The following is a 24,528-nucleotide window of genomic DNA, read 5'->3' as shown; positions in this document are numbered from 1 at the left end:
AACATTTTGACTCAAGTCAAAATCTAGTATGCAAATAGTAATAATACAATATATAGTAATCAACATGGAATCAAAACATCTCATGTTATTAAATAACACATCTAGGTACAAATACCATAGAATCATCGTACAGTAATGTAAATAGAACATCGTGCAAGAATTAAATAACGCAAAGTTCCATTCATTAATAATAATAAGTTTCATACATCTGAATAAGTCCGTACAATACATGAGTAATACAATAAACTACAACTAGATTACATATCGAAATCTAAATACAAAAGTCCTACGGTGAAGGCGGGTGAACTGCTCCTCGAGCCAACTGCTCCTCGAGCTCAGTGACTCGAGCTCGGAGAGTCTCAATCTCCCTCATCAGTTCCTCGTTAGAGGGAGCTGGTGGGGCAGGCGGTGCAGGTGGGGCGGGTGGTGCGGGTGGTGCTGATGTAGATGGTCCAGCTCCGGATGTAGACGGTACGTCCCTAGATGTAAGTGGTCCGTATCTAAATCTAGGTGGTACGGTTCCAGGAATAGTCAATACGTAATGGGGAACCTTACGTATCTGTGGGTCGTCAGGGTATGGCACAACTCGTTTACGAGCAGTAACCCTATGACGATGGCCAAATGTGTCAGTAAAAGCGCGACCTCCATTCACCCCTGGAATGACGGTGCCATCGAAACGGTACCGCTTCTTCGGCGGGGTGGAGGGTGCCTGAATAGGTCTATCAGCAGGATCCTCATCATTGCTGGAGTCGTCTGATGATGAAGAATCGGCGGATGATGAGTCATCCGAATCGTGTGGTGGTGATACTGGTGGCTGAGCTGGTAATCCGAAGCGTCCGAAGGCGGCCAACATCTGTCTGTGTCTGCCTGGCGGAATCACGACTAAACGTCTGTCGGGAGTGCGTCGGCAAGGCGTGCGCATGTGGTTACGAAACGGCCCTTCCCCGAACTCCACGGGGATCTCAATACCACCAATGCGGGGCTGTGACCTCGAGGGTCTGGGAGCAGACGGAGCTGAAATCTCCGTAGGGCCTACGTGTCCATCGGAAGCAGCCACTGGGGCAGGTGTACTACTACTGGCTCCGGAAGTAGAAGCACCGGGATCACTAATGGGTAGCGGGACCGGTGTATCGGCAGCAGCAGTAGGTGGGGCGACGGGGTCTGAGTCTGAACTGCCCAAAACGCTAGCAGGTGGTACATCCGACATCTGAACAAGGAAAAATAAATTTTCCATGTCAGTAAGTCATAAAGCAAGCACGTATTAGGCCAACAGTTTAAATCATGTATAACAATAAGTAGCATGGCAATAACAGCAAATCGTACGAAGGTAGCATGCAATCGAAAGCAAGTAATAGCATGCAGTAGTGAAATCATGTAGTAGCATACGGCAAATAGCAGTAACAGTAAGCAGCAGCATGCAGTAAGTTCAGCGGAAACAAGTAACTAGCAAGTTGTAGATTAGTCCTATTAGTGAATCCTACTCGGGTCGGTCTTAGACTCACTAATGCAACCTAATTCCCTACAACCAATGCTCTGATACCAAATGTGATGCCCCGTACAAAACCATCTTATACGAATCATCAACAACAGGATCATTACAAGGTCAAGTACTACATGCGTTTTCAAAAAGAGCTTGCATTCAATAATAAAGTGATGTCTAAACCAACATCGAATGTTTTACAATCCAAAAGTAGGCTTCACTAAGTAGAAGCAAATAATAAGTGTATGTGACCACAACGGTCGTTACAAGTCATAGTTCAAAAGTACGAAAGTTTGAATGCAAGGTAAAGTAGTTCATGTGACGACAACTCTAAGCAGCGGGTGTCTACAGCACGACTAGTACACAGCGGAAGCTAACCTCAAGCACCTGAGAAAAACATGCTTTAAAACGTCAACACAAAGGTTGGTGAGCTATAGTTTAAGTATAACAGTAATGTAAGTAGGCCACGAGATTTCAGTGCTACAAAGAGCGTTTCAAAACAGTATGATAAAGTATATGTTAACCGTGGGCACTTGGTAACTAACTTAACGTTTATACCCCCTGAAAGTACACTTGGCAAGTGCGTATGTTTACGAAGTATTAAACACTCATTAAATGCTAGCGCTACTAGCCCGAGTGGGGATGTCAAACCCTATGGATCCATATCTAAGATTCGCGTTCACGGTTCAAAAATCAATGATTAAACGTTACCGAGCTAAAGGGAATGTTTATGCCGTTGTATAACCCACACATATATAAGTTTAAGTACTCGTGCCTAGTATGTAAAACATAAAATCCGCATGTATTCTCAGTTCCCAAAATAAGTTAAAGTAAAAAGGGAATGCTATAACTCACAATGATAATGTAGTAGTAAAGTCGGTTCGGAAAAGGTGTGCAAGTAATCGGTCCGAAGGTCCTCAACCTAAGTCAAATAGTAATAAGTCAGTAAATCGTCCAAATAGGTTTAAAAGTATATAAATAAGGTCTTATGGGTCATCATCATTCATCATCAAACAAAAGGCGTAAAGTAAGTCTCGTTCATGAAAGTAGTTTACAACAAAGGCTGAGTTCGGTCAGTCACCACGTCCTCTACACCTACTGAAATAAGGTGAGACCAGTGGCCATGGCTCCGTATACGAGTCCTTTAAGTGTGGTAAAATTTACAGAAGCAAACTCGTCTTTTTCTAACCGTGGTGACGGTTTAAGTGCGAGTAGGTCAGAAATTTCTGCACAACATTAAAAGGACATAGTGACGATCGGAGGGCCATAAATCCTAAACCGTAACTCGGATGAAGATGAGTCTTAAATGAAAAGTTATCTAAACGAACTGAGATAACTGAAAATCAAGGTTACAGTAGCCTAGGTGTACTGGTATGTTACAGAAACAGCAAAACAGAAACTGTAAACAGAAAACAGAAAAATAAATGGACATAGTGACGTTCGGAGGGCCATAGACTCTAAATCATAACTCGGATTAAGACGAGTCTTATATGAAAAGTTATCTACTCGAAAAGATATATTTGAAAATCATAATTACAACAGCCCAGGTCTACTGGTCTATTACAGAAACAGTAAAACAGTAAGCAGAGAACAGGAAAGCAGAAAATAATGGGTTCCGGTGAGTTTGGTGCTTGATGTTCATAATGGTTCTCATCCTTGATGCCTATAGCTTTAAGTGTACAACTCATTGATGTGTTTACATCATCTTTACCATGGTTTGACCATCATAACCCATGTGCAAGTCTAAGTAAAGTCATTAAGTTAAATCATAAGTACTAACACTTGAACCTTTACTTTAGTGAAACCATAAGTTACAAAACTTTGATTATCAACTAGTAAAGTGTAATTAAGGTGCAAGAATGGAAGTGATAAACTAAATAAACAAGTAACAAGTTCATGAGTTTCATACTTTTAAAGATTCAAGCCTAAGTCCTGATCTTTAGAAAGTAAACTTTTAAAGTTTACAACATGAGCTTCAAGTATGATTTTTAACACATGAACTTACAATCTTTTGACAAGTATGTAGAACATAAACTAGAGAGTTTAGCTCTTGCATGTTCTTGTATGAACAAGATAAATGAAGAATCAAACTAAAGAGTTTGGTTCTTTAATACTAGTAAGAAATAACTAAGATAACAAGTAAGTAAACAACAACTAGCAACAACAAGGAATTAATCAACAACAAAGAGCAAAAGATGATGATGATTTAGGGGTGTTGTGCTACGGTTTTAGGGAGGAAAAGAGGAGGAAAAGAAGTCTTGCAACTTACCAAGTTTAGAGAGAAAGAGAGAAGAATGAAAGCAAGTAAGAGTGTGTGTAATATGAAAGAGTAATGCTAGTAATAAGGTGGTCAAGATTTTGAAAACCAAACCCCACTCCCCAAGGCCATATGGCCGTGATTCTCCCATCACCAATGGGGGAGGAGATGCCCACTAAGTTTATGCATGCTCTTTGACTCAAATTTGAAATTAGGGGTGCATGCATGGGAATATTTGCAACTAGCTTCCAAGTGTCTTAAACCAACTAGCTTAATTTCAAAGTGATACTTGCATGGGTGTTGGGCTAATTAAGTCCATTAAGATGTAGGGTGGGCTTATAAGTCCAATATCATGAGTCCATTAACTTTGCCAAGCCCAAGTTCAAGTAATTCACAAATTATTCCAACTAAGCCCAAGTAATTAACTAATAACTTTAGTTAATTAAAATGATTAATAAAATAAATCATGAATGCAATATAATATCTAAAAATATTATTCGTGAAAGTTTCGTGTGTCACAAAAACGTTTCGGGCAATTAAAGTCCAAGTACGGGAAATCATGGCAACATGTAAATGTAATAACATATATTCGTTTTATCACACGTATTAATAATAATAATTATTAATAAATAAACGTTGGAAAATCCAAGGTCGTTACAATTGATGACAAACTTCATTTCATGGAGGAACCGGTTGAAATTGTGGACACCTCCGTCAAAACGTTAAAACAAAGCCGAATTCCAGTTGTCAAGGTCTGTTGGAACGCCAAAAGGGGACCCGAGTTTACTTGGGAAAGACAAGATCAAATGCAAAGGAAGTATCCTCATCTATTCGCGAATTCGGAAACGCCAAATCCCGAGGACGAAACAACGATTACTACGCCTACTTAAATTTCGGGACGAAATTTCTTTTAAGGAGTAGGTAATGTAACATCCAGCCTTTTTCCGTTTACTTTCCGTTTAACTATTTTAAAGTCCGTTATAATTATAACATCTCCCGTTGATACACGTTTAAATTATCTCGTTTAGGTAATACACGCACCCGCAACCGAACTCGAGGGACTAGTTTCACCAATTGAACAAAGATGTGACTAGATGGACTAGTCACACCCACCTCCTTCCTTTTCCATTTCATTTTCCATTTCATTTTCCATTTTCTTTTATACTTTCACATTTTTCTCTAAAACCCAAAACAAAGAATCATCATCTATTTCAAATCGAGCAAGCATCAATCCAAACAAATTACGTATTCGGAATCCTTTCATCTTCCTCTTCGAATCCATGCCAACTTTATTGCATTTGGGTAACTTTCTAAAATCGCTAGATTTTGTGTTCTTGATGATTTTTACTTGTAAAAGTGTTAATTAGTGTCTATGGCTCAAGTCTAACATGAATATATGATTTATACGTTTGATCTCGTTATTTTAAGCAACTAGCATGAACTTGAACTTTGGTGTGTTTGATTTGGTGATCTGGTTGCTTGAATGTTGTTAAATGTTATAAATGCATGTATTAATTGTGTTACTAGCAACACTAGCTTCAATTTGAGGTGTAGGTTGACTTGGAAGGACTCCATAAACTTAATTGCAAAAATTGTGATTTTGGGTTAGGGTTTGATAGGAGTAAAATGGATTTTTGATGTACCAAATGCTATGCAATATTGTTTGTAAGTGTTTAGTTGTATTGTATGCGTAATTACCTACGAAATGGCGTATTATATGTGTGCATTTAATTCCCAAATCATCAAAGTGCATTTATGAAATTGAAGCATTAATGATGATCATTTATTTGATCATTTAATTTGGAAACTCGATATTTGCAAATGATATTTTTGATTGATGAAACGTGTTTAGTTGTGTTCCTTGTCAAATTACCTTTCCAATGATATAAGATACGCGTCGTAAGAGTTTACGGTTTGTGTTTTGTGTTTAAATGAAGTTTGGATTTTGACTTGAACAATTGAAACTGACCAGGCACCAGACCACGTTAAATGTCGCGGCGCGGCCCTCCTAGGTCGCGGCACGGCATTTGTTGTGTTTGGGTTCTGACCTACATGGTCAAAATTCGAAAAATGTTTGCTATGCTACGCACCTCCGATTCATATGTAACTTTTTATAACATGCTTATATATGAATAAAAACCTCAGAAAAATAGTTTGGGACCCGACCCGAACGTGTTGACTTTTTCGTTGACTTTGACCCGACCAAAGTTGACTTTTAATCAAACTTAACCAAATACTTATGCAATCATTCTAACATGCTTTTATACTTGTACCATGCATGAAACATGACAATTTGATTCACATGCTATTATAATCGAGTCGTAGCTAGCCATAGGACTAATTAAACACTTTGACCAATCGTGTTTACCGTTATTGATAGGACCTACTTGTTTAGGTTAAGACTAGCATTCGTCCTTGCACACGTTTACTTGTGAAGTACTTTTATACGCTTGCACTCAAGGTGAGATCATAGTCCCACCTTTTCAACAACTTTTACGCTTTAAACTATGGGATGAGAAACATATACGTATCATACTTTTATACTTTGAACACAAGTACGAAAACAAACATTCCACGTGCGAGTTTGAACAAAAAGCCTCAATTCAATTATCATTAGTTACACTTGCAGGGTGTAAACGAGAACTTATATTATGTGATCACATGGGCTTGACGAGCCTCATTCGGACGGTTCGCTACCGTTAGCGGATGAAATATATTTTCGAGTATAGTGTATGTTCTAACACCACGTAACAGGGTATAAAACAGTTAAGTCTTGATAATTGGGTGCTCGCGAACATACTTTTGGAATACAAACGATTTGGATAATCAACTATATTAAATCTTGTGGTTCAAAAACAACGTTACTAATACACCTATGATTTCACCAACGTTTTTCGTTGACAGTTTTCTATATGTTTTCTCAGGTCCTTAAACACTATGTGATACATGCTTCCGCACTCTTTTGATACTTGCTTGGATGTCGAGTATACATGCATACGTGGAGCGTCTTTTGGCTACTTTCAAATTGTGTCGCATATGTTTCAATTGTACTTTAAACTTTGTTATGTAACTAGTTGTCGAACTACTTTGTAAACCTTGAAACATCTTTAATTTTGAAATGAATGTGACATACTTTTGGTCAAACGTTGTTTTAAAGACTTATGACCACGTAACGGGACCTAAGTAGACGGCGCCGTCAATGACGATTTTTTCGGGTTGCTACAGAAGAAAGATTTTCCGCAAGATTTTTAACATGAGTACGGAGCAAGATATTCGTTAAAGGTTTCATCAGATCCAGAATTACCTGGTTTCTTTGAATATATGGTATGGTCCTTGTATTTGGCCTTGGTCTCCTTCATGGTTTGCTCAATCTGTTTTTCAGTACCAAATTTTCTATCGAGCGTTCCTAACACTCCCTTCTTTATCATCAAACTTTTGGCCGTTTAGACCATCTACAATTTTTCTGTTTCCTCTTTATGTAATGCTACGATATCTGAATCATCGGTTATCAATCCGAGGTGGTTTCAGGAGAATTGTGTTTTTAGATGATTAAACGCTGATGGTAATATGGTGGAATATAAAAGGTTCCCCGGTAACAATAAAAGAGCATACATATAAATCAAGGTGATAATAAGGTTGTTTCGAACGAAAAGTCGAAGTTGACTTGTTGGAGCTGTGACAAAATTTGCTACTTTGAAAGGGATTATCAAGTTATTTTAGGTAATAATAACACTAAGGAATTAGCACAACTATGTGTTAAACGTTTACCCAGTTTCTGAGAGTTTTCCAGATGCATAACTATATGCATCAATCTTTCCTTCTGTAGATGAAGTGCGGTTGGTTCACCCTCTCGATTGAGGTGTCTTCAAGAATCATGAAAGGTTTGAACGTAGATTGTAATTGTCAAAATACAAATGAGGTTTAAGATGAAATCAAGTGGAAAACTTGAAGAAATGTTTAGTTTCATATGTTATAATCAATATTTTAATTCATTTTAATTGTCCAATATTATTCGTCCACAGTCGATAGTCCACAGTTAACAGTCCAATCATTTATATATAGTTTAATATATAATATTCGAATTAATTAATACGAATCGTGACCCGTGTACATGTCTCAGACTCGATCACAACTCAAAGTATATATATTATTGTAGAATCAACCTCAACCCTGTATAGCTAACTCAAACATTACTGCATATAGAGTGTCTATGATTATTCCAAATAATATATATAGATGCGTCGATATGATATGTCAAAACCTTGTATACGTGTCCCGATATTTAAAGTGCGTAAAATAAATAACAGAAATTAAATGACGATCAATAAAATTGTGAGAATTAAAATTGCGATAAATAAATTGCGATAAATAAAATGTAACCAGTTAGCTGGAAACAGTTAGCTAGGATTTTGTTAGCGTGAATTCTTAACAAAATTTCTCATAGTTAATTTGTTTGTTTCTAACAATTTTTTTTTTCCAATGTCTTCTTCATTATGCTACTTGTTGGATTCTGATAAGTTAAAATCCAAATATAAAATTGAATGAAAATGGTTATTCTATGGTGAACGGATACGTATATCGGTGGCTGTGAGTAGGATAGTAAATGATTGTTGAATCAGATTCGAAGAATGTACAGTGTAACTTATTAATGTGAAATCTAAATATTCCTCGGGTATTACCTACCCGTTAAAATATTTTCACCATTAACAGTTTGTATAAAAGAATTTTTAATTACAATCCTTATGAAAACATATATATATGTATATTTTCTTCAGATGTAATCATGGATTTATGAGTTAATATGATATTAATCTCATTTGCTTTTTGGTTTGAGCTAAAATAAATAATCTCTAAGACTTTAAAGATTACATAATCGCCATCTAATAGTTCTTCAATGAAGTTATGAATCAATACTTCATCGTTGATTCTTATTAGTTGTAACATCCCGCGTTTTTTCGTTAAATTTATTTTTAACACTATCTTTTTTTTAAATAATACCTTTCGTTATTTAAATTCGTAGTTTCCGTTGACTAACGTTCTAAATTTTCCCGTTATTTAATTATAACATCACTCGTTTACTCGAGCGTTTTTAAAATATTCGTTTGGTTAATTCCCGCACCCGCTTTGAAACTTGAGGGACCGAGGTTGCCAAGTGGGCAAACTAGTTGACTAGGTCAACTAGTCAACCCACCTTATCCATCCATTCATTTCCCCTCCCACCTTCTCCCTCTTTTCTCTCTACTTCCCTTTCATGAACTCAAACACCCATCTTCATAAAATCATCATCTAAATCCGGATCGAGAAGCAAATTTCAAAACAAATTACTTTTTCGTGATCCTCTCTTCATCCTCTTCGATTTGGTACCAATTTCATAGCTTGGGGTAAAGTTTCTAAAAACTCTAGATTTCTCTAAATTCGTGTTTTTGACTTCAAAATGGTGTTAGTTAGTGTCTATGGCTCGTGTATGACATGAAAATATGATTTATTTGCTCAATTTGTTGTTTTGAAGTAACTAGCATGAACTTGAAAATGTGTGTGCTTAATCTTTAATTTTAGATGAGTTAATGTTGTTAAATTGTTAAAGTTCATGTTTTAATTGTGTTACTAGTATCACTAGCTTCGTTTTGATGCATAGGTTGACTAAGAAAACTTCAAAAACATGAATATTGATTTTTGTCGATTTTGGTTAGGGTTTGATAGACTTAAAACGAACTTTTTGATGCTTGAATGCCATGAAATGTTATTTGTAAGTGTTTAGTTGTAATGCACGTTTCATTACCTTCAAAACGGCATATCATATGTGTGAATTGGATTCCCGAAACTTAAAATGCATTTGATGAACTTGAACTTTGAAAATAAACCTTTATTGATCAATTGATGAGTTTTTGGTTATTGTAATTGATGTTTTTTGCTTGGTGAAAAGTAGTTAGTTGTATTCCTTGTCAAAATACATTTCCAACGATATAAGATACTTGTTTTGGATGTTTACGGTTTAGGATTTATGGGTATTTGAAGTTGGATTCGTGCTTGAGTGTGAAAACTGCCAGAATTCTCTGCACAGGTAATGGCGCGGCGTGCCATATACCCGCGCGGCGCGCCAAAGTGGTCTGTCTAACTTTGTTGATTTTTGAATAATGTTTGCTATGCTACACACCCCCGATCAACATGAAACTTGGACAACATGCTCATATATGATTTCTAAGCTCATGAAAATAGTTCGGGACCCGACCCGACCCCATTGACTTTTTCGTTGACTTTGACCAAGTTTGACTTTTAGTCAAACTTAACAAAAAGTCAAACTTAACAAAACACTTATGCAATCGTTCTAATCTTATTTTATACTTGATTCTTGCATGAAACTTGACAACGTGATTCACATGCTACATAATCGAGTCGTAACGAGCCATAGGACTAATTGAACACATTTCACCCGACCTTGTGTCGTAACCGGTTAATTGATACAACTTACTTGTTTAGGTCAAGGCTAAGCAACTTTCATGCACACGTTTACTTTGTGAAGTACTTTATTAACTCTTGCACTCAAGGTGAGATCATAGTCCCACTTTTACTCTTTTTGAACTTATATTTGGGATGAGAAAACATAAACGATTCTTTTAAACTAAGTGAACACAAGTACAGGAAAACAAACATTCTACATACGAGTTTAGAACAAAAATCCTCAATTCAATTATCATTAGTTACATTTGCAGTGTGTAAGTGTAGGCGTGAACTTATGTTGTATGGCCATATGGGTTTGACAAACCCTCATCTAGGACGGTTCGCTACCGTCTACGGATGAAATATATTTTTGAGAAACAGTGTTGTTCTAGCACTATGAATGGGGTATCAACGGACGGAACGTTAAGCCTTGATAATTGGGTGCTCGTGAATATTAACTTTTAGAATGTACAACTACTTTATCAATGTTGCAAATCTTGTGGTTCGACTTACTCTTACTCACTTACTTATTTAAACCTATGATTTCACCAACGTTTTTCGTTGACAGTTTTCTATATGTTTCTCAGGTTCATACTTGGCTACTTGATACATGCTTCCGCACACTTTGATTACTTGCTTGGAGTCAAGCATACATGCATACGCTAGGGATAGCGCTTTTGGATTCAAACTTTAAGCATACATACTTTCGCTATTTATAGCAAACTGTGATTTTAAACTAATTATGTCGCAAGTTATTTCATTTACACTTTATAACTTTTGTACACTTAAACTCATTGTCGATCTGTTTGGTAAAATAAACTTTGTAAGTCTTGTACGTTTTAAATGAATGCGACATAATTTTGGTCAAACGCGTCTCATATAGAGACTATGACCACGCAACGGGACCTAAGTTAACGGCGCCGTCAATGACGATTTTGTCGGGTCGCTACAGATGGTATCAGAGCGTTGGTTGTAGGGAACTAGGATATGCATTAGTGTGTCTGACAGAGTCGTTAGGACGCATTAGTGAATCTAGACTACAACCGGATAGTTAACCATTGCATTCTGACATACATTTGCTATAGATAGCACTTACTTGACTACTTGTGCAATATACTTGAATCATTCTTAGGCAAACTTCTTAATGGTACCAAGTTTTCATCTTACGAACTTGTATTCTGCAACTTTCTGGTAACACACGTAAATTCATGATTCATACACGTATGGATGACGACGACTTCATTAGTCACACTTGTTCGGGAACTCTGTCTCCCGGATTGTTATTTGCCACCGTTTTAACTTACTATCGGTTTCCCACTGGTGTTTCTTACTATCTACTTTTTGGTGTTACTACCATCACTACTTTAGGTGAGTATCGTCATCAACATTTATCACTACGGTTGCGTGCTACTCATTATCATGACTCGTTACTCTTTTCATACCTGAATACCTTATTATCTGACTCGAACCACATTGACGTGAACAATCATTTATACACTTCCCTCGGGGAACGCTTCTTTAGAGTTGCACTAATTCTTTCGATTCAATACGAATCACGTTAGAGACGTCGTTACACTTTGTTTATTTTAAATTTTCACGATTACACGAACTTGATTCTATGGAGTGATGTGGGAATGGAGGTATGAGTTAGCGTAATATAACGTCATTTGATCAACGTAGTTATATTACGGTAAGTCATACCAAAGTTCTAATGACACGTGATGGTGGTTGGACTCGATCAACCTAATCACCACCATGTGCCATGTACATGACTTCACTTTTCTTGTTTGGATATCCGAAAACTCCAAGAATATTGATAACAATCATACCCGGGACACATCTTCGATTATTGTCGAACCATATTTATGCTTCCGAATGAATGGAAAATTCTTTCAACTTCAAACATATGTTATACGCGTATACTATCTCGTCTTCGCACGGTTTCATCGAAGAACTACAATATGCTTGATATGCCCACATTGAGGCAAAAATTTCTCTCGTATTACACTCGTACTTCCGTTTAAGGAAAATATTTTATCTAAATTCTCAATGGAGGGAGAGACTCTTCACGTTATACTAGTATTCGCCACGAGGGTGAATAGTCCTAACAAACGTTTTCGGAAACCGATAAATCTTTCGCGGCGTGAAATTCTCGAGAAACAGAAACTTGTTCTAACAAACGTTTTTAAGTCCTAACAAACTTGTTCGAATATACCTTACAGAAATGTACCTCGTCTCGGATCGAGATTCTCGTTTCACTTCTAGATTTCGGAGTGCTTTTCGAAAAGCCTCGGGACCACGTTTAAACATGAGTACCACACATCAACCATAAACCGACGAACAAAGTAAATGTACGATTCAAACCTTGGAAACCGTAATACGAGTTTGTGTTATCAACCCCAAATTTACTTGAGAAGAGTATTTTCCTTTAGCCGAATTCTCTTACTACAATGATTTTCATTCTAGTTTTAACGTCACACCTTTTGAAATCTTATGTGACCGGAAACGTCATTCTCCTTTTGTAGAACCAAGTTAATGATAATCAAACCACCGAACCCGAGCTAATTCATGGAACAACCAAGAAACTTCTTTAACCTCAGAAAGGCTCGAGACGACCATAGTCGCCAAAGGAGCTATGCCACTGTTAGACGTAAACTTTTCAAATTCCATGTGGAAAACCGCGTAACGTTAAAAGTCGCATCTTGAGGAGGTGTAATTCATTTCGGGAAACGTAGAAAGCTAAATCCGCGATATTTTGATCCTTTTGAAATCTTGGGGCGTATTGGACCCGATGCATACCGTTTAGATTTTCCGATTCATTTGAGCTCCGTTCATCCTACATTCCATATATCAAACTTGAAGAAGAGTCTTGCGAAACAGGAACATGTTATCGTCTTCGACGAACCTACTATCGATGACAAACTTTCCTTCCTAGGAGAACCGGTTGAAATTTTGAATCATGAAACCAAACTTTGAACCAACATAAAATCGCGACTGTCGAAGTTCGTTGAAATACCCGAAGGAGTACCTTCACTTATTCGTAGAACCGACAACGCAAGATCTCGAGGAAGAAACAATGACTACTACTTCCAACTAAATTTCGGGACGAAATTTCTTTTAAGGTGTAGGTAATGTAACATCCCGCGTTTTTCCGTTAAATTTATTTTTAACACTATCTTTTTTTTTAAATAATACCTTTCGTTATTTAAATTCGTAGTTTCCGTTGACTAACGTTCTAAATTTTCCCGTTATTTAATTATAACTTCACTCGTTTACTCGAGCGTTTTTAAAATATTCGTTTGGTTAATTCCCGCACCCGCTTTGAAACTTGAGGGACCGAGGTTGCCAAGTGGGCAAACTAGTTGACTAGGTCAACAAGTCAACCCACCTTATCCATCCATTCATTTCACCTCCCACCTTCTCCCTCTTTTCTCTCTACTTCCCTTTCATGAACTCAAACACCCATCTTCATAAAATCATCATCTAAATCCGGATCGAGAAGCAAACTTCAAAACAAATTACTTTTTTGTGATCCTCTCTTCATCCTCTTCGATTTGGTACCAATTTCATAGCTTGGGGTAAAGTTTCTAAAAACTCTAGATTTCTCTAAATTCGTGTTGTTGACTTCAAAATGGTGTTAGTTAGTGTCTATGGCTCGTGTATGACATGAAAATATGATTTATTTGCTCGATTTGTTGTTTTGAAGTAACTAGCATGAACTTGAAAATGTGTGTGCTTAATCTTTAATTTTAGATGAGTTAATGTTGTTAAATTGTTAAAGTTCATGTTTTAATTGTGTTACTAGTATCACTAGCTTCGTTTTGATGCATAGGTTGACTAAGAAAACTTCAAAAACATGAATATTGATTTTTGTCGATTTTGGTTAGGGTTTGATAGACTTAAAACGAACTTTTTGATGCTTAAATGCCATGAAATGTTATTTGTAAGTGTTTAGTTGTAATGCACGTTTCATTACCTTCAAAACGGCATATCATATGTGTGAATTGGATTCCCGAAACTTAAAATGCATTTGATGAACTTGAACTTTGAAAATAAACCTTTATTGATCAATTGACGAGTTTTCGGTTATTGTAATTGATGTTTTTTGCTTGGTGAAAAGTAGTTAGTTGTATTCCTTGTCAAAATACCTTTCCAACGATATAAGATACTTGTTTTGGATGTTTACGGTTTAGGATTTATGGGTATTTGAAGTTGGATTCGTGCTTGAGTGTGAAAACTGCCAGAATTTTCTGCACAGGTAATGGCGCGGCGCGCCATATACCCGCGCGGCGCGCCAAAGTGGTCTGTCCAACTTTGTCGATTTTTGAATAATGTTTGCTATGCTACACACCCCCGATCAACATGAAACTTGGACAACATGCTCATATATGATTTCTAAGCTCATGAAAATAGTTCGGGACCCGACCCGACCCCATTGACTTTTTCTTTGACTTTGACCAAGTTTGACTTTTAGTCAAACTTAACAAAACACTTATGCAATCATTCTAATCTTATTTTATACTTGATTATTGCATGAAACTTGACAACGTGATTCACATGCTACATAATCGAGTCGTAACGAGCCATAGGACTAATTGAACATATTTCACCCGACCTTGTGTCGTAACCGGTTAATTGATACAACTTACTTGTTTAGGTCAAGGCTAAGCAACTTTCATGCACACGTTTACTTTGTGAAGTACTTTATTAACTCTTGCACTCAAGGTGAGATCATAGTCCCACTTTTACTCTTTTTGAACTTATATTTGGGATGAGAAAACATAAACGATTCTTTTAAACTAAGTGAACACAAGTACAGGAAAACAAACATTCTACATACGAGTTTAGAACAAAAATCCTCAATTCGATTATCATTAGTTACATTTGCAGTGTGTAAGTGTAGGCGTGAACTTATGTTGTATGGCCATATGGGTTTGACAAACCCTCATCTAGGACGGTTCGCTACCGTCTAAGGATGAAATATATTTTTGAGAAACAGTGTTGTTCTAGCACTATGAATGGGGTATCAACGGACGGAACGTTAAGCCTTGATAATTGGGTGCTCGTGAATATTAACTTTTAGAATGTACAACTACTTTATCAATGTTGCAAATCTTGTGGTTCGACTTACTCTTACTCACTTACTTATTTAAACCTATAATTTCACCAACGTTTTTCGTTGACAGTTTTCTATATGTTTCTCAGGTTCATACTTGGCTACTTGATACATGCTTCCGCACACGTTGATTACTTGCTTGGAGTCAAGCATACATGCATACGCTAGGGATAGCGCTTTTGGATTCAAACTTTAAGCATACATACTTTCGCTATTTATAGCAAACTGTGATTTTAAACTAATTATGTCGCAAGTTATTTCATTTACACTTTATAACTTTTGTACACTTAAACTCATTGTCGATCTGTTTGGTAAAATAAACTTTGTAAGTCTTGTACGTTTTAAATGAATGCGACATAATTTTGGTCAAACGCGTCTCATATAGAGACTATGACCACGCAACGGGACCTAAGTTAACGGCGCCGTCAATGACGATTTTGTCGGGTCGCTACATTAGTACTCCTTGGTATCTATGGTAAGTACGATGCTGATGCTCGAGGTACAGATTGTGACGTCGAGGTATGGGATGCGGATGTTGCTGTTGGTGGTGGTGATGGTACTGTTGGTGCCGATGATATTGCCGAAGCTGGTATGTTTTGCACTATATTTTCCAAGGCTACAACTCGGGCGCGAAGCTCGTTAACTTCTTCTATTATTCCGAAATGATTGTCGGTCAGAACGAGCGGATGAATAAGGTTTAGAATTGTAGATAGAATATAATTTTGGTGAGATATTCGGGAAATGAGGGTGAAAATGGTGTTTCGGACTGGTTCGCCGGTAAGTGCTTCAGGTTCATCGCCAAGAGGTAAATTCGGTTGGTGAAAAGGATCGCCTTCTTCGAGTCTCCATTGATTAAGTCGACTACGAACCCATCAGATGAATTGATGATGGCTGGTTGGTTGATCCATTCCGGTTATACTGTTTTCAGAGCTCAGGTGGATATCCATATTGGAATAGCTGTCGGAATCCGAGGAATTCGAACTGGTTGAGGGATCCATCTCGTACGATCAGATGGAGGATTTTCGATATGAATTAGATTATATGTAACACCTGTTTTTCAGTTACGTGTTATTTCGAACGTCATTCGAAATACGAGGCATGTAAGCGTATATTCGGATCCTAAATAAAGTTTGAGTTGATGTTCTAAAACCTTACCATTGGATAGTAAATCTCATTACGTTTCCAACGATATTTGATTCATCAAAAACGGAGCTACGGTTTGAAAGTTATGCCCAAAACAAGATTCAGTTTCAGTCTCAGTTGGTTTGGACGCCGTCCAGCCATTTGGACGCCATCCAAATGGCCTGATGGGCCAGCTGTGAAATTTTAAAGTTTTAAATAGAGGGCATTTGAGTCTTTTCACTTGGGGGTCATTTGGGCCATCAAAACTGATCTAAACTCACCCTTATCCTTATTTTTCACCCACAAATACTCCCAACCAAACCCTAGAGAGAGAGAGGAGTTTCTAGAGAGAGGAAGCTTGGATTAGCGATGAAGGTGGTGATTTTTGCCCAAATTGGAGTGGTTCTTGGTGCCTGTTGGTGATTCTAGCTACTAAAGCTCATTTTGGTGTTTGAGGTAAACCCTAATCCGAATTGTAGTGTTTGATTTCTTGTTTGAGTTAGGGTTTGTGTTAGTTAGAGTTATAAACCCATTTATTGTGAAATTTGGGGGTTTTGGGTAAGATTCATGTAAGTAAGCCTAAATGGCTAACTTAGGGTTTTGATTGATGAAATTGTAAGTTTGGGGGTTGCATGTGTTGGTTAAACCTTAGGACACTTGTGTACTAGTGATTTTGGTGTTGTGTTGACTTAATTTTAGGCTGTAAACCCTAATATGGGTCAAAATGGGTTTTATGTTGAAATGGGTTAAGTGTTCTTGATTTTTGGTGTCAAATGATGATTTTGAGATACAATCACTAGTTGTTAGTGATTGTAGGTACTTTGGGTGTAAATTTGACAAGTCAAGCGAGTTAAAAATAATTTTGGATTAATTAGATGATAAGCACTTTTGTTAAGTGTTAAAAGGCGTTTGAAATGATTACTACCTAAGTAGTAATTTAGTGTTAAGACCTAGGTTGGTTAAAATAGTGTCAAGTATAATTTAGGTTAAATTGTACTTGTTTGAATGGGTCGAAATTACCACCCGTAGTGGTAATTGGTGAAGTTCACCTTAGGTGTCTAAATGGGCAATTTGTGGAGTTATGTATGAACCCTTGGTTAAGGGTGCTGAAATCGAATTCTCTCGTAGAGAATGTATGTTGATTATGTGTATACCTATATGCATATTATAGGTAAAGCTTACTCGGTTGCGTTTGGTGGAGATTTCACGCATGGTTTGTATTGCTCGAGTTCGAGGTGAGTGGGATAAGTATACATGTACGTATATGATGTGTTTATTTATAGGAATGGATATGTGTTGTCCGAGTTAGTGATATATGTGTTGTACTCTAACGAACTATGAACGGATATGTGTTGTCCGAGTTAGTGATATATGTATTGTATTCTAACGAACTACGAACGGATATGTGTTATCCGAGTTAGTGATATATGTGTTGTACTCTAACGAACTACGAACGAATATGTGTTGTCCGAGTTAGTGATATATGTGTTGTACTCTAACGAACTATGAACGGATATGTGTTGTCCGAGTTAGTGATATATGTGTTGTACTCTAACGAATTGTGAACGGATATGTGTTGTCCAAGGATTAGTGATATACGTTGTTGTACACTAACGGTTGTTATGAACACCGATGGGAAATTCGAGTACCATTCCTTCGTACGATTGGTTAACCATGGTTATGTGAATTTTGTATTAGCATATTTAAATTGTGAACTATATGCTTTTGATGTCACTAGCTTATTATGAATTGCGGATATTGGTTTGTGCATAACGTTTGCATGATTGTTGAATTGCTAGCTTGTATGCGGTATTGTATAAGTGATTGCAAGTAAGTAGATTATATATGTATATGTATAATTATTGCATTCACTAAGCCTAGGCTTACCCCTCTCGTTGTTTACCTTTTTCAGGTATTGTGTTTTTGATGCTAGCTAGTTGTTAGACTAGACATGCAGGAGCGTTCGGGCTTAATGGGGTAGCTTATGGATAATTGGACGCGGATGGGGGATTTGGTTGTCCCCGGGATTATGCTCATGGTATCGGGTTGGGTTGTAGAGTCCTAATCCGTCAATATATATATATATATATATATATATATATATATATATATATATATATATATATATATATATATATATATATATATATATATATATATATATATATATATATATATATATATATATATATATATATATATATATAAATGGGTCGAAATGGTCACTTTGTCGTAATTTGGGTCGATGTGGGCCCGGTGTTGTAAAACTCGATTTTATTGTGGAAATATCTTAATTGTAATTATACTAATGTTTTGTGAAAACCGTTTCGTTTAAAAGTGTCGGGAAGCGGGTTTTTCGCCCGTGTGAAATTGAAAAAAAAAACTGAGCAGAAACTTTTAGTTCATTTGGATGCCGTCCAAAGGTCTTGGACGCCGTCCTGATCTTCACTGCTGGACGCAGTCCAGATAACTAGACGCCGTCCAGATATACTGTTTTTTTTAAAAAAAATTAGTCGTGTTTTTAGTAAAACGATGTCGGGTTGTTACAAGTGGTATCAGAGCATAGTCTAAGGGAATTAGGTGACCTTGGAATAGGTGCCTAGTCTTAGACTCATTGACAGTTATGCATTATTTGCGGGACTTGTAGGAATACGGGTCGGATTGAGATTTGTTATTGCCTTAGAGTAGGTGACTAACTAGGACTTGTTTTTGTCCAAAGTGTGATTATGTGGGGCCTTATTTCGTGTGTAAATTAGTGCATTAGATAGCTAGTGCTTAATGTAAGTAGGCGAACTTGGACATTGTTTTAGTGATAGTCACCTAGGATGTAGGTTGACTTGTGGTTGCGGTGTACTTGTGTACATTTATTATTATATTGTATATAGGTGTATATATATACATGTATCTTTTGTGCGGTATCCTAGGGATGAATCTATTGGAGAGATTCGTATGTTCGGCGACTTTGAGAGATCAAGTTCACGGTAAGGACTTTGGTCATTCGGGTACTAGGAGTTATCGCGTGTTATTTTGTGTGAATGTTGCATTAGTCCGGGTAAAGTACTTTGCGTGACCATGTGGAAATGGTAAGGTACGCATTTGTAATAATGATCGATCACCATTATTACGAAAGTGTATCTTGACACTAAGCATGACATGACAAGTACCGAACTGAGGAAACGTGGCATGGTTGGGGTAGAACGGGATGAATTAGGAATCTTTTATTGGTTCCTAGGATATAGTAGTCTCGAGTGATGTGCTTGTCATCACATCAGGTTCTTTGTGAGTCGGGAAGTGTACGATGGATTCAGTTAGTTAAGTGAGCGAGACAACTCACGAGTTTGGTGCATGCGTAGTCGCCCTAAGTAGTGGGTGCACTGTTGAGATTGTTATTGGTTTTAGTTACCCATCGTAACTAGGATGACCTATTTACGCTTGCGTGTGTGCGACGAGGACTTGAATTCCGCAATGGAATGCGACAAGTCTAATGGTTGTAGTTTTGAGTTACACTCGGTAGAGTGTGTAGTTAAAGAATCATGTTAGGATTCTTGTTGCGAGTCGCCTTGGAATTGGCGAATCGAGGAGTATTCGGGTCGTTAAACTCATGTGAGTGAGATCCGTATGACAATGGTTGCGTTAATGCGTCGTGAAATAGAGGGTAACATTCCTAACGGAATACCCCTGTTGTTGTGATTGTGCCGATATGTGGAAGGGTGTAAGACTTGGTGTTCCCGAGCATCTCTTTAGTGTTGGATGAAGGGTTTCGTTAGGCTATATCGTTTGGCCTTGTGGAAATTGTGGGTAGCGTATGATCGCTAGGAACTTTATAAGACAATAAACCGTAAGGTTTGTCGGGTAGGTATGACTTCGGATCATTATTATAGAGAGATGGGTGACATCGGGTGTATGGAACCTAAAGATCGAGTTTCTAAAATTCGGTTGATTGTGGTGGGAGTCTGCATGACACTGCGTCAGGTGCCTCTTTATACCTGCTAGTGCAATGTTCAACTCCGGTAGTGGTGTGATCACTTTGTTCTTAGGGTTTCCGTGAGGTACCTTTGGAAACAGCGGAGATTACAATAGTGATCGACGGGTGAGTAATTTGACGGTTGCGAGAGTCGAAGTCTAAGAGCATTACGGCAAACACTTCTTATGAAGTGAAGGATGAGCGAATCTTGTTGCTCTTAAGTGATAGACGAGTAAAGATTACTGGTAAACCGGTGATGAACTTAATAGTCGGTTAGGCCGAAGGTTATGATGAAGTGTTGATATTGCAGTCGATGCAATTATTATGTCGGATTGGTCACTCTTCTCCATGAGAGTGAACAATTATTGATAAAGGTTCGTTGAATGGAAGGTCGGGTGATCTCGACTGAGATGTACGATTGATTAAGTGGAGTGGCATATGCCTAGTCGCAGAGGCGTATGTGACACTTTGGTGGAGTTCGCTTTGCGAAAGATGAAGGACTGTTAATTGTAATTAAATGAAGGTGCAATGTTATCGCGTGCACGTCACTCCAAATGAATGTATATGTCGGCTCCGAGAGCCCGAAGTGAATTCGTGGTGATTTGGTGTGTATGACCAGTGATGAGAATGGTCATGTGTTTCATGGAATGATAATTTCCGCAGGATGTTATCATCTTGGCGGTGAGAATTTGGAGCCAAATTCTAAGTGGGGGAGTTTTTACTGTCGCCCGAGGAGGCTCCGGTGGTGTTAGATCAAGTGTAGTGTAAAACTTCTTATGTAAGGTGGTCGGGTAGTACCAAAGTGCGGTATGGGACCAATTGTGAAGTGTGAGATCACGGAACTGAGAATGAACCTGTCATTGAGGGTGCTCTCGCAGTGAAAACTTGGGTTGTCGGTACGAGTTCGTTATCGTGAAGATACCATATTTTCCCTGTTGGGAAACGTGATCGTGAAAATTGTCAGTGGATTATTCCACTTTACGGATGATTGTGAAGCGGGAAGTGTCGATTCTGATTGTCTCACATCGAGATACGCGGCTGTTGTTTGTTTGCAAGAGTGTTTTCCCTAGTGATGTGACATGTTGGTTGTATTGAAATGTCGAAGCCATCCTTAATGGACGGTCTAGGTAGGAGGATTCACCCGGCATTGGTGAATATTTTGTGGGTCGTGTGGTGAATTGCGAATTGTTATGTTGATAATTCGTTGTTGACGGGATTCTAGTACACGAATAGTTTCCATGATAGTACTAGGAAGTCGTAGTGTATGGATGTGTTGTAGGGTTTAAGGGAGAAACCTTGTGTCTAGTGTTGATGTTTTTCCTAGTTCATGATGTACTAATATCGTCCTGGATTAACCCAGAGACTGGTGGTCGTGTGTGGATCGATTGGTGGGAAAGTTTGTGTTCCCAGTATAATTATTTGGCGGTACCGAAATTTCTTCGTTGAAGGAATAACCCGGTTGTGGTGACTGTAAGAAGTACTAGTCGGAGGAGCGTGTCGATTGCCCCGTTGGCATCGACTTGTAAAATTGCAAATCACGGGTTTTCTGGGGTGGAAAGCAAATGTTTGCACATAAGCGGATGTGCAATCGTTGAGTGATATGGTTATGGACCATTGAAAGTACTGAGTTTCGACGCGGCATGAATCCTTCTCGATTTGGATTAATGCAAGTCTTGGTTCGCAGCGTAGTGGACCTAGTAGATCGCGTTGGGTGATATAGTTATGGTTGTAGCTTGTTGCGAGTTTAGCCGAGAGAATTTGAAGGGATAATGGTATTTCCCGTATTTTCCTAAGTGGGAATTCTGAACGTTGAGTGTATGAGATACCATTTGTTGCGGTAATGCGCGCTAGTGATTATTAGCGTGTGGCGAGATATTCGGGTTAATGGGAAACTTTTATGGACATTGATTTTAAAGGTATGTCAGAGGGCCTTTGAGTGTGGGTCTGGTTTGTAAAGTGACGGAGATCACGGGGACGTGATCCAATTTAAGTGGGGTAGAGTTGTAAGACCCGTTTTTCAGTTACGCGTCATTTCGAACGTCATTTGAAATACGAGGCATGTAAGCGTATATTTGGATCCCAAATAAAGTTTGAGTTGATATTCTAAAACCTTACCATTGGATAGTAAATCTCATCACGTTTCCAACGATATTTGATTCATCAAAAACGGAGCTACGGTTTGAAAGTTACGCCCAAAACAAGATTCAGTTTCAGTCTCAATTGGTTTGGATGCCGTCCAGCCATTTGGACGCCGTCCAAATGGCCTGACGGGCCAGCTGTGAAATTTTAAAGTTTTAAATAGAGGGCATTTGAGTCTTTTCACTTGGGGGTCGTTTGGGCCATCAAAACTGATCTAAACTCACCCTTATCCTCATTTTTCACCCACAAACACTCCCAACCAAACCCTAGAGAGAGAGAGAGAGAGAGAGGAGTTTCTAGAGAGATGAAGCTTGGATTAGCGATGAAGGTGGTGATTTTTGCCCAAATTGGAGTGGTTCTTGGTGCTTGTTGGTGATTCTAGCTACTAAAGCTCGTTTTGGTGCTTGAGGTAAACCCTAATCCGAATTGTAGTGTTTGATTTCTTGTTTGAGTTAGGGTTTGTGTTAGTTAGAGTTATAAACCCATTTATTATGAAATTTGGGGGTTTTGGGTAAGATTCATGTAAGTAATCCTAAATGGGTGACTTAGGGTTTTGATTGATGAAATTGTAAGTTTGGGGGTTGCATGTGTTGGTTAAACCTTAGAACACTTGTGTACTAGTGATTTTGGTGTTGTGTTGACTTGATTTTAGGGGTGTAAACCCTAATATGGGTCAAAATGGGTTTTATGTTGAAATGGGTTAAGTGTTCTTGATTTTTGGTGTCAAATGATGATTTTGAGATACAATCACTAGTTGTTAGTGATTGTAGGTACTTTGGGTGTAAATTTGACAAGTCAAGCGAGTTAAACCTAATTTTGGATTAATTAGATGATAAGCACTTTTGTTAAGTGTTAAAAGGCGTTTGAAATGATTACTACCTAAGTAGTAATTTGGTGTTAAGACCTAGGTTGGTTTAAATGGTGTCAAGTATAATTTAGGTTAAATTGTACTTGTTTGAATGGGTCGAAATTACCACCCGTAGTGGTAATTGGTGAAATTCACCTTAGGTGTCTAAATGGGCAATTTGTGGAGTTATGTATGAACCCTTGGTTAAGGGTGTTGAAGTCGAATTCTCTCGTAGAGAATGTATGTTGATTATGTGTATACCTATATGCGTATTATAGGTAAAGCTTGCTCGGTTGCGTTTGGTGGAGATTTCACGCATGGTTTGTATTGCTCGAGTTCGAGGTGAGTGGGATGAGTATACATGTACGTATATGACGTGTTTATTTGTAGGAATGGATATGTGTTGTCCGAGTTAGTGATATATGTGTTGTACTCTAACGAACTATGAACGGATATGTGTTGTCCGAGTTAGTGATTTATGTGTTGTACTCTAACGAACTACGAACGGATATGTGTTGTCTGAGTTAGTGATATATGTGTTGTACTCTAACGAACTACGAACGGATATGTGTTGTCCGAGTTAGTGATATATGTGTTGTACTCTAATGAAATATGAACGGATATGTGTTGTCCGAGTTAGTGATATATGTGTTGTACTCTAACGAATTGTGAATGGATATGTGTTGTCCAAGGATTAGTGATATACGTTGTTGTACACTAACGGTTGTTATGAACACCGATGGGAAATTCGAGTACCATTCCTTCGTACGATTGGTTAACCATGGTGATGTGAATTTTGTATTAGCATATTTAAATTGTGAACTATATGCTTTTGATGTCGCTAGCTTATTATGAATTGCGAATATTGGTTTGTGCATAACGTATGCATGGTTGTTGAATTGCTAGCTTGTATGCGGTATTGTGTAAGTGATTGCAAGTAAGTAGATTATATATGTATATGTATATGTATAATTATTGCATTCACTAAGCCTAGGCTTACCCCTCTCGTTGTTTACCTTTTTCAGGTATTGTGTTATTGATGCTAGCTAGTTGTTAGACTAGACGTGCAGGAGCGTTCGGGCTTAATGGGGTAGCTTATGGATAATTGGACGCAGATGGGGGATTTTGTTGTCCCCGGGATTATGCTCATGGTATCGTGTTGGGT

Source organism: Rutidosis leptorrhynchoides, chromosome 10 (assembly GCF_046630445.1).
Source record: "Rutidosis leptorrhynchoides isolate AG116_Rl617_1_P2 chromosome 10, CSIRO_AGI_Rlap_v1, whole genome shotgun sequence".
Taxonomy (NCBI): domain Eukaryota; kingdom Viridiplantae; phylum Streptophyta; class Magnoliopsida; order Asterales; family Asteraceae; genus Rutidosis; species Rutidosis leptorrhynchoides.
Note: the sequence above shows the minus strand (reverse complement) of the source record.